Here is a 14,288-nt window from a genome sequence, read left to right on the forward strand (position 1 = left end):
TTTTGAAAAAGACTTTAAAATATGAAAATATTTGTTGACACAGACTTAATGCCTTTAATATGGAAAATGCTGTAATATCAAAAATGTAACCTATAATTCCTGTAATTACCAAAATCATTAGCAATAATAAGGACCAAATATCTTAAGAATGTTAACTCTCACAAATGCAAGAGCATGAAAATAGATGGGCTTTCGCTGGAAGTTACGGTTTGATATTAAAGTTAATTATGAATGCTGAAAATGTATAAACTTTTGCAGTTACACTAGTGTACATCTTTCTTTTTATCATTAGAATGAAATTTCAATATGTACTCCTGTTAGTGCAAATCAAGAAAGCTCTAGATGAAATGAGAGTAGATAACAGAAAATCCCTGTGGCGGGCAATGTAGCTCTTTCTCCCCATATGCAGGCTAAGAAACTTGAGCTCTTCAGAGCAGTATAGGAAATACTTCCTAAAAATCACAAAGTGTGTGGTGTATCATGATCATTGTGCATCAGAACTAAGCTATTTCTGTTTCATTACATTTCAGTCTTTCACATATAAGAAGATACAAAAAATCATTGCAAATTAAAAGCAATTTAAGTTCCTGTTTCCTCTAGTGAATGTAAATACTTTCCATTCAAAACATTCACATGCATCTGTCTTCCCTGAATTGTTCTTGACTCCTTTCCCTCCTTAAGCTGCTACCAAAAATCCAATCTCTCAAGAAGAGATGTTAATTAACATCTTGGACCCATCCACTGTCTCTCTGTGTTCTCCTGTTGACTTCTCTCTGCCACATTTCTCTTTGAAAGACACCACCGTAGCACAGTGAGGGAGAGAGCCCTCACGATGGTTTTAGATCACCAGAGATGGGAGCATGGTACCACCACTTATAAACTGATGACCTTCAGCAAGTTCTTTAGCTTCTGTTTCCTTATGTGTAGGAGGGCAGTGATAAAGTTTCCTACTTGACATAGATATTGCAACGATTAAATGAGCTACAATATATAAAGTTATGAACACATGGTCTCTGGGACATAGTACGTGCCCAATAAATTTTAGCTATAATTACTACGGTGGTTCTGGCTCTCTGTTTTATTTTGCATTCCTAAAATCACTTGTATAGCCAGAGCAATTTTTGAAAATATCTATATGATCAATATTTCTAAGCTTAAAATTCTTAGAGATTTCTCATAATTTTGCTTAGAAGTTCATTAAAATGACACCCAAGTTTTCTTGAGAATGCTCTTAGTTATCTTTCCAGTCCTATCTTCTGTCTATTTCCAAACTTGTTAACTGCAGATATCTCAAAGTATTTGCAATTCTCAAAATTCCAGGTCTGTCCCGTGCTGTACTATCATTTGAATCTTGTTCCATATTATGCACATTTTGGGAAACACAAAAGATTCATGAAGATATCAATGAATTCAACCATTGCTCTAATGCTAGAAATATTTTAACATATTTTCTCTCAGAAAGAAAATAAATTAACATTCTTCTGTCTCTGCTTTTTATTCTGCCCTTTTCATTTAACATTGAATTAAATTCTTTCAAACTATTATGCTAAAGGCTATGCAATATTCCTACATGCATATATAATCAAAATCATTTTTAATAATCTTCTAAAGCATAGCCTTTTACTTATTTTTGAAAGGGAGATAGATAGCTAGAATACAATCATGCGAATGTTTATATAAAAAATTGTCTAATTAATCTTCCAAAAACAACCCACTGGTGGAAATCTTCCATAATGGTTTTATTTCTGTCAATTTCTATTTTTGTTTTTAACAAAGTTTTGTTTCATATATAAACATTTCCTCATGTTGTTAGTAATTTACTAATATATGTTGATCCTTGGTGAAGGCTTTTTTTTTAAAGATTTGATTTATTTATTTGACAGAGAGAGAGAGAGAAAGCACACAAACGGGGAGCAGCAGACAGAGGCAGAGGGAGAAGGAGAGGTAGGCTTCTTGCTGAGCAAGGAACCCAATGTGGGGTTCAATCCCAGGACCCTGGGATCATGACCTGAGCAGAAGGCAGAGGCTTAACTGACTGAGCCACCCAGGCATCCCGAGGCTCCCCGCCCCAATGGGAATCTTGTCTGGGTTACTTATACATCCCTACAGAATGGCTTCACTTTGGCTTGGTGGGGATTTACAATGAGTTTGGTGTGACAGCTCTGGGATTTATTTTTTGTTAAAATCTTAGCTTGGGGTACCATAAGAACATTATGAACCTGGAACTTAAAACCATGCACAATGGAATTTGGCTTCAGTTTTCTTACAGGGATTTCACTTCCCACTCACATGCTCAGGTGAACCTTTTCCATCTCATATAAATGGAACTGACTTTGGAGACCCAATGGCTCATGATCTTGGCTCAGTTAGCTCCCTTTCTCAGATGGTCATTGGATATTCCATTCCTATGCGATAAAAGCCCCAATCTCTGGCTATAAAGACCTGTACCCTTTTGTGGGCTTCTTGGCAATATTTAGTCCCTAGGTTTATCCTGGGTATCAGTGTCTGAGGGGAGGGACCAGCATCTCTCACATCAGCTAAGTCTTCCATACTTATTAGAATTCTAACTGGAATTTTTTTTTTTTTTATGATTACTTTGTTTGCACATATTTTTCAGTTCCTGGAATTCCTCTCACCTCTAGGAATGCAAAAGTAGAATCTAGGAGATGGTGAAATGAACTGAGAGCATTAACTTGGAGAACCTGCGAAACTCATGGTAGAGTTCCTATATTTTGATGCATCTGCAAAAAAGAAAACTAGACCGAAGCCATATGCTCTCTTTACACACTCCCATCCCTCTCCCTATCTCTTCTCCATATAAAATGATAACAATAAATTACATAGCTGTACATTGCCTGTATCCTAAACAAAGGATATATCCTCTCAAAAACAGAATGGGGATGAGTTTGTATTCCAAAGGCCAGTCTACCCCAAAATGGGGTAGACTGACCACTATCAATCAATCCTCTTGAATGGTAAGTTCTTGGGGGAGAAAGGTCCAGTTAAAACAGGTTATTCTGTGAGTCCCTTTGGTCCCAAAGATGGTTGTTTAAGGGTTTGTATGATGACAGCATGAATAAAATCAGAAGCAAGTGAAAAAATCAAAATAGTAATAGTAATAAGTGCCAAACTGGCATATAGCCAAGGTACCTACTGGGCAGGGATCAAAGACACATATGGTGAGTCTCAAACAATGATGCTGTAGAACTTTGGCAAGTATCACAAGGCTAATGTGCTCCAGCCTTGAACAATAAAAAAGAAAGAATGAAAACAACTTCGTTACCAACACTGGATGATACCTAAGGGGAAGCAAAGCTTTCATCATCTCAGTTTTATTGCTGAAAAATTTAGATAACTTCTCACATATGTTTTGTCTGGCTGATCTAAACTGATGGGAAGGATAACAGTGTGTTTAAAAACATTCTTGGCATTTCGTCCCTAAAATCAAAGTTCCATGAACAATAGCATTGTTTTGAAATAGAGCATTTTTTGAGAGTAAGTAATGAGATCTATTTTACCAAAATAACACCCCACCCAGGTGATGAATACCTGGCACCAGATACAGAAATCAGAACAAAGCTGCAAACCACATTTCTCCAGATGCAGGAGTCTATTTCTTCTTTCACTAATTCAGAAGGATCCAAAAGCATTACCTTTGCAACTATATTGTAAAATAAAAGGTACAAGCAGTGACTGTTCATTGACTATTATTAGTTCGTTAGATGGCTGCAATGCATATAATTTTTGCCAATAGATATAAAGCATCTTTCTACTCCATTACCTACAAACTCAGACTCTATTTGAAAAATGTTTGTATCAATCAGTTGATGTATTTTGATGGTTCATAGTAAATGTGACCTTAACAGGTAAACTGTATTAACTCTTACCCATGAACAGTATCATTTTTTTAATCTGTATCAAGCAGTATTGAATGAGAAAACAAGTCAATATCAATTACAAATACAAAGCATTTGGTATTTTGCTTTGCACAGAGTATGTGTTCAATAATACATCTTCGCCTTCTATCTTTTCTCCTCTTTTCAAATCAAATCAGTTCACTGTTAAGAATATGTGATATTGCCCCAGTTGGAGGGAATCTATAAGGCCTGAATTTAACAACTTCTATAGAACATTAGTTTAATTCACTAAAGAGATCTTTTTGATGCTCAGTAGTTAGTGGGAAAACAAATTTGGACAAACATATGTGACATATCCTCTTGGCTTTAAGGGTCTCCCATTCTAGTAGTGACATCCAAAGAAAACAAAAATTAAAATGTATGCATATATAATATCATATAGTAGCAGATGTATTTTAATTAGATGAATGTAAGACACTAAATGCCACAGTTACAGAATCTAGGTTAAAAAAACATTATAGCATAATTTGCATACTCATTAAGTATGCATTGAGTATTTAATTGCATAAGTATAGGGCACTATACTACTGTGTGGAGAGTAATGATGAACAAGCAGTCTTTAACACAAAGAGACTTCTAATTTTCTAGTGAAATATGCCACTCAAATATCTACAACAAAACAGTCTGTTGGTAAGTGCCAAATAATAATATAAGTTGATAATTGGAGGAGAGCACATTCCATTTTCAGTTAGGAACATAAGAGTAGGCACAAAGGAAAAGGGCACATTGAGAGGATTGGACAGACCAAGCCCATCATGGTGAAGGCAGCAGGATGGGGCAAGGAAGATAATTGATAACAGACTGCATTACTATCAAGAACTATCAAGACATGGAAATAACTTCAAATAGAAATCTTCATAAAGGAACCTGATATAATGATATTTTGATGTTCATGATTCCTTCAGGATGGAAATTATAGATACAATGATCCTTTTCAGTTTTGCCACAGATGAACATAAACACATACATCCACTGGAGGTGTTAAAGAGACTAATTTTAAAGTGTTTATTTTGCAAGTCAGGCTTTTATATACAGATTTAGAATTTTTAAAGTGTGTCATACCTGTTCTCGTGAGCAGGGGAGGAAAGGTTGTATTTATTAAGTGACAAGACCTACGACACACTCCACTGGGTACTTTAACAATGTGCATGAATTCTCATCTCCATTTAATTGCTGCAGAAACTGAGGCTCAGCGATCTTGAACGACTACAGCAAAATCAAAAGGAAGTATGAGAGGGCACCTGGGTGGCTCAGTTGGTTAAGCGACTGCCTTCAGCTCAGGTCATGATCCTGGAGTCCTGGGATCAAGTCCCACATAAGACTCCCTGCTAAGCAGGGAGTCTGCTTCTCCTGCTGACCTCTCACCTCTCATGAGTGCTCTCTCTCTCTCTCAAATTTAAAAAAAAAAAAAAAAAAAATCTTTTTTTTTTTTTTTTTAAGGAAGTATGAGAAGTGGGTTCAAATTTGTGTCTCTCAAACCCTTTGCCTTACCTTTTTCATGTCATGGTTTTCAAGAATAAATATAAACAGACATTCTTCATACACACATAGTCATTTTGTTGCTCATAACCCTTTCTAGAAAAGGAAACCTTTGCTCAGAGAGGTTATAATGTTTACTGTAGGGCTCAGTATTCTAATTCTAATTTCTATGAGATTACCACAATGTATGGAGGAACCAATCTTGTCTTAAGTATGAAATTCGAGGACCTTTCCAGGCTTAATGACATTAAAAGTACTTTCCGTAATGTTAACGTAAGGTTAAAGAACTCTCTTCATAACTTCAGCATCTGTATCTTCTCTGTCCTATTTCAGGGTGTAAGACTAAGCACTAGGTCCTCAAGAAAACTTGCAGAGGAGGGTACTTCATCTGATAATCACATGTGGTGATGGTTGGTAGTATTTCTCTTTGTAGAAGTTATTTAAATCATGAACTTATGTCCAGGCTATTAAGTTTATCAAAACATCTATTCAAAGGAATTGTGATTTTTCAGTTCCTGATGACTTTTTACTTTCCTTCTCTGTCCCCTGGAGTACTTAGTATATTCCCCCACATATCGTATGGTATTTTTTTTCCTGAACTAATGAAGTTCTACTCTACCACTTAAGGAAGTTTTTCCATCATGGAAAAAGTAGTTGCCATGCCAATGGTTTCCCAGTATTCTCTTGGAAGTACAAGTCTCTGGAGAATTCACAACTGATTGGATAATGGAGTCCCGTCCTAACTAAAATGCCATTTTTCTAAGAACATTTTAGTTAAAAACTGTAAGGGCAGAAGGTCATAAGAGTATATTAATAAGTAGCATTACACAATGCCCTGCATTTTTCTGACCTCAAATCTCCAGTAAATTCACAAATGGAAATGCCTCAATATGAAAAATATGAATTTTAAGACAATCTATAGTTATTTTACAATGCAGTACTAATTTTTACAGCTTTCAAAAACTCATACATGATGTTTAGACAACTTTTCACTCACTCATTGAAAGTTTGAAATTAGCTAAAAAGTTATAAACCCACCAGAGCCCAAAGTGAGGGTAGGAAGGGGAATAGGAGCCTTAAATTCAGGTTTTTGAGATTCCCCTCTTCCTGCCCAGTCCCTGTTGTCACTGTTCCCCTTAGTGTTGGCCCAATATCTTCTATTTCACCTTCTTACTCTATGCTGTAGGAACATACTTGTTGCCTTATATATTTTATTATTCCTTCAGAAGCTTTTTCCACCCCATAATTACAGATCGATAGATATTTCTGATTCTTGGTAACTCACAGTTTGCTTAGCAGAAGCTTAGAAAATGCAGAGTTGATGTTGGGATTTTCAGCATTCTTTGCAACATTTTGAAAATGTTTTTTGGCCTTTAAACTTCATCTCCAACAAGAGAATAATGTAAATCATTGTTTCTCAGCCGCAGCACTATTGCTATTTTGGACCTGCTAACTCTGTGTGTGGGGGTTGTCCTGTGCATTGTGGAAATTTTATTAGAATACTTGCTCTAACCTGCTAGATACTAGTAGCCTTCCTAAGTCAAGACAACTAAAATTATCTCCAAGCACCGCCAAATGTCCCCTGGGAGGCCAAAACCACTACTGGTTGAGGATCGCTGGTGTAATGATGATGATGGTAATGACTTAACCATGTGACGAGAACTGTGTTAAGTACTTTACACATTACCTAATTGATGAGAAAGGTTTTGTGATTCCTACTTTCCAAATGAAACAGTTGAGCACAGAGAAGTTAACGAAATCATATAATAATACATGGCTAGTTAGTAAGACAGCAGGAATTCAAATCCAAGCAGTCTGACTTCGGAGCCTACATTTTTTATCATCAGGTTATAGATGCTTTGCTGGAATCACACTAAGCAAGAATGGAATTCATCAAAAACATGGATAATTTTAGGGTTACATTTTTTTCCCCTGGTTTCAAACATTTAACCCATGGAAAAGAGAATTCCTACAAATGTAAAACCTCTCCTGATAAGTAGGTTCCCTTATTCCCTTAGTCCTGTTCATTGAATTGTTGAAATTCCATCAAAGACCAGATTTCCCATGCAGAGATTTAAAGCTCAGTCCAAGGAACTAGATTACTGGGATTACATTCTGACAGAACCATAGTTATGAGTATTTTACTTTATAATCACTAAAATATTAAGAGGATCTATGTATTTTTATTAGCATTAGTGCAAAACAAAATCTTTAAAATTATTTTATGGATCCTTTATCTCTTAGCATTCAAATATTATCTTCTCATAAATAATAGTCCACAAAAATTTGATGTCTTTTGGTACCTATTTTAACTGTGTGTGGCAGAAGTGACATTTTCACACAAAATAAAGACTCTCATACAGCATAACTTATAAAGGTTTTGCTTATTCTAAGTACCATGTCTTCAAAAAATAGGATATCTCTTGATTTAAAACCTTGTTTTGTTTCATGCTGACTATAAAATGTTGTAAGGAGTTGAATCTAATAATCGAAGTTTTAAGTATGGTTAATTTATATAATATTAAATACCTGATAAGTTTTCCCTCCTTCCAAGCTTCTAGGGAATTTGACTGCAGTACTAAAAACATTAACTTAACTTGTGTTTATTTATGTTTTTAATTTTTTTCATTAACATATAATGTATTATTTGTTTCAGGGGTACAGGTCTGTGATTCATCAGTCTTACACAATTCACAGTGCTCAACATAGCACATACCCTCCCCAATGTCCATCACCCAGACACCCCATCCCTCCCACCCACCTCCTCTCCAGCACCCCTCAGTTTGTTTCCTGAGATTAAGAGACTCTTATAGTTTGTCTCCCTCTCTGGTTTCATCTTGTTTCATTTTTCCCTCCCTTCCCCTATGATCCTCAGTCTTGTTTCTCAAACTCCTCATATCAGTGAGATCACGTGATAATTGTCTTTCTCTGATTGACTTATTTTCTCAGCATAATACCCTCTAGTTCCATCCATGTCATTGCAAAATGGCAAGATTTCAATTTTTGATAGCTGTGTAATATTCCATTGTATATATATATACCATTCTTTATCCATTCATCTGCCAATGGACATCATAGTTCTTTCCATAGTTTGGCTATTGTGGACATTGCTGCTATAAACATTCAGGTGCATATGCCCCTTCGGATTACTACATTTGTTATCTTTAGGGTGAATACCCAGTAGTGCAATTGCTGATTCATAGGGTAGCTCTATTTTTAACTTTTTGAGGAACCTCCATACTGTTGTCCAGAGTGGCTGTACCAACTTGCATTCCCACCAACAGTGTAGGAGGGGTTCCCTTTTCTTCACATCCTCTCCATATTAATTTTAGCCATTCTGACTGGTGTGAGGTGGTAACTCATTGACGTTTTGATTTGTATTTCCCTGATGCCAAGTGATGTTGAGCACTTTTTCATGTGTCTTTGGCCATTTGAATGTCCTCTTTGCAGACATGCCTGTTCATATCACCTGCCCATTTCTTGATTGGATCATTTGTTGTGTGTTGAGTTTGATAAGTTCTTTATATATTTTGAATACTAGCCCTTTATCTGATATGTCATTTGCAAATATCTTCTCCCATTCTTTCAGTCATCTTTGGTTTTGTTGACTGTTTCCTTTGCTGTGCAAAACCTTTTGATCTTGATGAATTCCCAATAGTTCATTTTTGCCCTTGCTTCCCTTGCCTTTGGCGATGTTCTTAGAAAGAAGTTGCTGCGGCTGAGGTCGAAGAGGTTGCTGCCTGTGTTCTCCTCAAGGATTTTGATGGATTCATGTCTCACATTGAGGTCTTTCATTCATTTTGAGTCTATTTTTGTGTATGGCATAAAGAAATGATCCAGTTTCATTCTTCTGCATGTGACTGTCCAATTTTTCCAACACCACCTTTTGAAGAGATGGCCCTTTTTCCATTGGACATTCTTTCATGCTTTGTTGAAGATTAGTTAACCATGGATTTGAGGCTTCATTTCTGGGCTCTCTATTCTGTTCCAGGTATCTGTTTTTGTGCCAGTGCCATAATGTCTTGATGATTACAGCTTTGTAATAGAGCTTGAAGACTGGAATTGTGATGCCACCAGCTTTGGTTTTCTTTTCCAACATTCCTCTGGCTATCCGGGGCCTTTTCTGGTTCCATATAAATTTTAGGATTATTTGTTTCATTTCTTTGAAAAATGTTGATGGCATTTTGATAGGGATTGCATTAAATGTGTAGATTGCTCTAGGTAGCATAGACATTTTCACAATATTATTCTTCCAATTCATGAGCATAGAAAAATTTTTCCATTTCTTTGTGTCTTCCTCAATTTCTTTCATGAGTATTCTATAGTTTTCTGAGTACAGATTCTTTGCTTCTTTGGTTAGATTTATTCCTAGGTATCTTATGGTTTTGAGTACAATCGTAAATGGAATCAACTCCTTAATTTCTCTTTCTTCTTTCTTGTTGGTGTATAGAAATGCAACTGATTTCTGTGCATTGATTTTATACCCTGACACTTTACTGAATTCCTGTATGAGTTCTAGCAGTTTTGGGCTGGAGTCTTTTGGGTTTTCCACATAAAGTATCATATCATCTTCAGAGAGTGAGAGTTTGACTTCTTTGCCAATTTGGATGCATTTTATTTCTTTTTGTTGTTTTATTGCTGAGGCTAGGACTTCTAGTACTATGTTGAATTGCATTGGTGATAGTGGACAGCTCTGCGGTGTTCCTGACCTTACGGCAAAAGCTCTCAACTTTTCTCCATTGAGAATGATATTTGCTGTGGGTTTTTCATAGATAGCTTTTATGATATTGAGGTACATATCCTCTATCCCTACACTGTGAAGAGTTTTGATCAAGAAAGGATGCTGTACTTTGTCAAATGCTTTTTCTGCATCTATTAAGACTGTCATAAGGTTCTTGTTCTTCCTTTTATTAATGTTTTGTATCACACTGATTGATTGGTGGATGTTGAACCATCCTTGCAGTCCAGGAATAAATCACACTTGGTCATGGTGAATATTTGTTGTAATGTACTGTTGGATCCTATTGGCTAGTATTTTGGTGAGATTTTTGCATCCATGTTCATCAGGAATATTGGTCTGTAATTCTCCTTTTTGTTGGGGTCTTTGTCTGGTTTGGGGATCAAGGTAATGTTGGCCTCATAAAATGAGTTTGGAAGTTTTCTTTTCATTTCTATTTTTTGGAACAGTTTTAGGAGAACAGGTATTAATTCTTTTTTAAACGTTTGGTAGAATTTCCCTGGGAAGCCATCTGCCACTCGGCTCTTGTTTGTTGGGAGATTTTTTATTACTGCTTCAATTCCTTACTAGTTATGGGTCTGTTCAGGTTTTCTGTTTCTCCCTGGTTCAGTTTTGGAATTTTTATATCTCTAGGAATGCATCCATTTCTTCCAGATTGTCTGATTTGCTGGCATATGCTTGCTAGTAATATGTTCTTATGATTGTTTGTATTTCTTTGGTGTTGGTTGTGATCTCTCCTCTTGCATTCATGATTTTATTAATTTGGGTTCTTTGTCCTCTCTTTTTGATAAGTCTGGCCCAGGGGTTTTATCAATCTTAATTCTTTCAAACAACTAGCTCCAACTTTTGTTGATCTGTTCTACTGTTATTTTGGTTTCCATTTCATTGATTTCTGCTCTGTTCTTTATTATTTCTCTTCTCCTGCTGGGTTTAGGCTTATTTGCTGTTCTTTCTCCAGCTCCTTTAGGTGTAGGGTTAGGTTGTGTATTTGAGACCTCTCTTGTTTCTTGAAAAAGGCTCATATTGCTATATACTTTCCACTTAGGATTGCCTTTGCTGCATCCCAAGGATTTTGAACAGTTGTGTTTTCATTTTCATTTGTTTCCATGAATTTTTTTTTAAATTCTTCTTTAATTTCCTGGTTGACCCATTCATTCTTTAGTAGAATGCTCTTTAGCCTCCATGTATTTGAGTTCTTCCCAACTTTCCTCTTGTGATTGAGTTCTTGTTTCAAAGCATTGTGGTCATAAAAATATGCTGGGAATGACCCCAATCTTTTGGTACCAGTTGAGACCTGATTTGTGACCCAGGATATGATACATTCTAGAGAATGTTCCATGTGAACTAGAGAAGAACATTTATTCTACAGCTTTGGGATGAAATGTTCTGAGTATATCTATGACGTCCATCTGGTCCAGTGTGTCATTTAAAGCCTTTATTTCCTTGTTGATCTTTTGCCTAGATGATCTGTCCATTTCAGTGAAGGTGGGTGTTAAAGTCCCCTACTATTATTGTATTATTGGTGACGTTTTTCTTTGAGTTTATTATTAACTGGCTTATATAATTGGCTGCTCCCACATTAGGGGCATAGATATTTAAAATTGTTAGATCTTCTTTTTGGATAGACATCTTAAGTATGATATAGTGTCCTTCCTCATCTCTTATTACAGTCTTTGGTTTAAAATCTAATTTATGTGATATAAGGATTGCCACCCCACCTTTCTTTTGATGACCATTAGCATAGTAAATTGTTTTCTACAACCTCACTTTAAATCTGGAGGTGTCTTTGGATCTAAAATGAGTATCTTGCAGACAGCATATCAATGGGTCTTGTTTTGTTTGTTTGTTTGTTTTGTTTTTATCCAATCTGATATCCTCTGTCTTTTGTTTGGGGCATTTAGCTCATTAACATTCAGGGAAACTATTGAATGATAGGAATTTAGTGCCACTGTATTGCCTGTGGGTTGACTGCTGCTGTATATTGTCTCTATTCCTATCTGCTCTATGTTACTATGTAACTCTATGTTACTCTATGTTACTCTCTTTGCTTAGAGGATCCCTGTGCCTATTTCCTGTAGGGCTCATTTGGTATTCACAATTTCTTTTAATTTTTGTCTGTCCTGGAAGCTTTTTATTTCTCCTTCTATTTTCAATAACAGCCTACCTGAATACAGTATTCTTGGCTGCATATGTTTCCCATTTTGTTTTCTGAGTATATCACACCAGTCCTTTCTCACCTACCAGGTCTCTGTGGATGGGCCTGCTGCCAATCTAATGTTTCTACCATTGTAGGTTACACACCTCTTGTCTGGAGCTACTTTCAGGATTTTCTCTTTGTCTCTGAGACTTGTAAGCTTTACTATTGGATGATAGGGTGTTGACCTTAATTTATTGATTTTGAAGGTGGTCCTCTGTCCCTCTGGATTTTGATGCCTGTTTCCTTCCCCAAATTAGGGAAGTTCTCTGCTATAATTCACTCCAATATACCTTCTGCTCCTCTCTCTCTTCTTCTTCTGGAATCCCAATGATTCTAATATTGTTTCATCAATAGTATCATTTATCTCTCAGATTCTCCCCTCATGATCTAGTAGTTGTTTATCTCTTTTTCTCAGCTTCTTTACTCAGCATCATTTTGTCTTCCATATCGCTAATTCTCTCTTCTGCCTCATTTATCCTAACAGTTATAGCCTCCATTTTTTATTGCACCTCATTAATAGACTTTTTGATTTCGACCTGGTTAGATTTCAGTTCTTTTATTTCTCCCGAAAGGGATTCTCTAGTGTCTTCTGTTTTTTTCAACCCTAGCCCTTATCTTTATAATCGTCATTCTGACTCTAGTTCTGACATTTTGCTAATGTCCATATTATTAGGTCCCTGGAAGTCAGCACTGCCTCTTGTTATTATTATTTTTTTTTTGAGGTGAGTTTTTCCATTTTGCCATTTTGTCCAGAGAGGAATAGATGCATAAGAGAACAAAATGCTAAAAGGGTAACAATGGCCCCAGAAAAATAGACACTAAAGAAATCAGAAGAGATGCAAAACCAGGGGGAAAAGAAAAGGGGAAAAAAAAAAAGAGTATGATCAGGCTGGTGAATAGAACAGAGACACAGTTTTAAAGAAAGAAAAACTCATATATGTAAAAAAATAAGGGAAAATATGATGAAGGGATGGTATATGACTGTAAAGATGAAAAATAAAAAGGATATTAAAAAAAAGGAATTGATAAGATAAGTTGGTTGAAAAAAGAAAGAAAAAAAAGAGAATATGATCAGGTGGTACAAGACTAGTACAAAGCCATATACTAGATTTATGGTATATTTTGGTCTGTTAGAAGAAACTATATCCCAAAGTTATAAAGAAAGAAAAAATATATATATACATGCATGTATATATATATATATACACACACATAAATATATATGTATTTATACACACACACTTAAATACAATGAAGAGATAGACTATGACTGTAAAAATGAAAATTTTAAAAAAATTAAAAAAGGAATTGATAAGATGTTGGTTAAAAAAGGAAAGAAGAAAAATTCAAAAAATTGAAAAAAGAAAAAAAAACGAAAATTTTAAAAATTAACTTTGCAAGACTAAAGAGTCATGGGAAAAAAGCCATGCATTCTATGTGCTATATTCCCCTAGTGCTGAAGTTTTGCAGTTGTCATTGATCAGTAAACGTGGCCTTGGCTGGGTGTTCTTGCTGGCTTCTGGGGGTGGGGTCCATTGCAGGGATTCTTAAACGTCTTTGCCCTGGGTGGAATTGCACCCCACTTGCCAGGGTCCAGTCTAGGTAATCTGCTCTGGTTTGCTCTTGGCAGCTTTTGTTCTCTGAAACTTTCGGTACAGATTTAGAGGACAAGAATGAAAATGGAGGCCTCCCAATCTCTGAGCCTGGAGGAACCAAGAGCTTGGGGCCCCACTCCTCAGTGAGTCCTCAGAGAAAAACAGTCAACTACTCATCTCTCCTTGGTCTCTGGCCACACTCCATGCTTACATGGCCTGTGACTGAACGTTCCTGTCTCTGGCACACGACCCCATTTAGAGTTTCCAAATCCAGCAGATTCCTGCAGTGTGCTCCCAAGTCACTCTTCCCGTGGGAGGAAGGGGAATCTCCCCATATCTGTCATTTGTTGGATCCCTACTGA

The sequence above is a fragment of the Martes martes genome (assembly GCF_963455335.1).
Source record: "Martes martes genome assembly, chromosome: 6".
NCBI classification, from domain to species: Eukaryota; Metazoa; Chordata; class Mammalia; order Carnivora; family Mustelidae; genus Martes; species Martes martes.